Raw genomic sequence first — 2500 nt, forward strand, 5'->3', positions numbered from 1 at the left:
TGTCATGTCGTCAGTATCCTCCTTTTTGATTGTGGAGAGCTGCATTGGGGAGTGTATTTTCTCCCTCACGATTTTGTAGGGCATGCCCCAAGGGTCCAGGGTTAGATGTTCCTTTACGAAGTCCTCCCAACTCTGCTGTCTGTGTTGATTTAGGGTGTCCTTAAAGACCCTCTTCTGTCTTCTGTATATAGTAAGATGGAATTGTCTTTCTGCTTGGGCAAAAGCCCTCTGATAGTTCCTGCGTGCTCTACGCATAGACTGCCTGAGCCGCGACAGCTCCGGAGTCCATGGCGCAGTCGCTTTCCGAATGAGACGTCTTTTCACTGGTATCGCTACGGCGATAGCCGTCTTTATAGAGGTAGTTAGGGCCTCTACTGCCTCTTCCACGTTAAATTCAATTCCGAGCTCTGGAGGATCGAACTCCGCCTCCAGAAGGCCCCAGTTGGCTCTCCCGTAGTCATAACGCATTGTCCACTCTGCAGGTACCCGGTCCTCCTCCACAGATATTTCAAATTCAATGACATTGTGATCACTCGTAGTTATGCCGTCGTATGTTTTCCAGTTTAAAATTTTATTTGCAATGTCCATTGAAGTTAAAGTGATGTCAATGAAAGATGCTGCCCCGGCTCGGCTCCTATAAGATGGAGGGTTGCCGGGGAGATTCGCAACATTCAAATTGTGTTCCATGATTAGATCTTCTAGTTCGATTCCTCTGTGGTCTTGTACCGGGCTATGCCAGAGCGGCGATTTTGCATTTGCATCCATTGATATTATTATAGGCTTGTCTTGTAAGGTTCTTATTGCTGTCCGCAATTGTCCCAGGTAAATGTCAATATCATGTCTATACTGACAATACAGATTCATTAAATACAAACTGTGTCCTTTTAAATTTACTTCTACAACCGTGAGATGTGTAGTACATAATTGAGTAATTACAGTTGTTTTGATTAAATTACTTAATATTATGATTGAAGTCATTGGTTGCTGGCCTGAGGCAATCACCTGTGCGTTAACGGGAAAACCAGGGACCCTTCCCGAGACGGAGTATGGTTCTTGTATTAATAAGATGTCTACTTTATATTCCTCTGTTAGTCTTCTTAATTCGTGTAAGACTAACTGACTTCTCATTGCATTTACCTGAAACACTCTAAAGTGCATCAGGATACCTTGTATAGAAATGACTATTTGGCCAAGTTTGGGCAGGATCAAAAGCGATCCTGCCGTACATCATTACCATATCATTGTATATCTTTTTTAAGTCAAAAACCCTGCCCCTTCGAGCAAAAACTTTCGACACAAGTTCCTCTAATTCTTTGAACTCAAGAGGTATATTTACTGCGGCGAGCTGGATGCAGTCAGCATCCTCCAGAGCAGGGAATGTTATCTTTCTTCCTCTGGGATACCCGGTCCTCACCAGCTGCCTAAGAGCCACTGTCAAAATCGCTGGATCTTCTAATCGTGACAGTCTTAATGACTCCTCGCATATACCATATGTATTCCCAGGGGGACAAATGTTATAAGTCCTTCTTCTCACAGAGGTGTCTACATTTATTGGGTCCATTTTCTCTTTCACCTTGCCACCACCAGTTACTTCTACTTTCAAGGTTTTCAGTACTACTTGTTCTACAGAGTCCTTTGACAAATTTTCTGTGCCATCACCAGTTACAGTTTTGTCTAAACACAAATTTGTTAGTGATTTATATGTCTTCTCTGCAGTGTGTCCAGCAGCCGAGCCGGTGCCAGACGCCGATGTCCTCCCCCTTGAGGCCAGGAAGCCCCCGACCTGGCAGGAGAAGTCCGCCGCCCCGCCCGACGCCGCCGCCGCGACCGAGACCCCCCTCCTGTCGGCCAGAAAGGACCCGACCTGACAGGAGAAGTCTACCATCTCCGGCTGCACCGCAGGAACTGGAACAAAGTAAGAATCGTTACTTTCGTCATCTTCATCCAAAGATGATTGTGACCTCCACCTTCTCCATCTTTCTGCATCCCGTGCTACTTTGCTGGGTGACTTACGTTTCTGGACTTTTCGGCTAGTCGCCATAGTCAGTCCTTTGAATCAATCTTTGTAGTAACAGCTTGTAAGTCATACACTCCCGTCCTGGGGAGTGACAGATCCTCTTTCTGTACCTACATGGGATGCATATTTCTCGTTTATCACAAGATTTTTTATCATGGCCATCCTCCCCACATTTTCCACAAACTGAGTTCTGGAAATTACAGTATTTGGCCACATGGCCATAATCCTGGCATTTAGTACATTTTGCCAGTGCTGTATAGTCTTTAACTGATATCGCTGTGTAACCTATATATAATTTGTTTGTTTTGACTATCTGTTTTCTGAGATCAGGTGCCACCTCTACGGCATGATGCACCGTGGGTCGATCCCGTGGCCCTGTTTTGAACCGTAACTTAAATTTCTCCATAAATTCTTCTTTTGTCATCATTTCCTCAAAGTTTTGTTCATATGCACAATTGATGACGTCGTCCTGCGACATGTACG

The sequence above is a fragment of the Schistocerca serialis genome, unplaced genomic scaffold (assembly GCF_023864345.2).
Source record: "Schistocerca serialis cubense isolate TAMUIC-IGC-003099 unplaced genomic scaffold, iqSchSeri2.2 HiC_scaffold_1223, whole genome shotgun sequence".
In the NCBI taxonomy this organism is placed as follows: Eukaryota; Metazoa; Arthropoda; class Insecta; order Orthoptera; family Acrididae; genus Schistocerca; species Schistocerca serialis.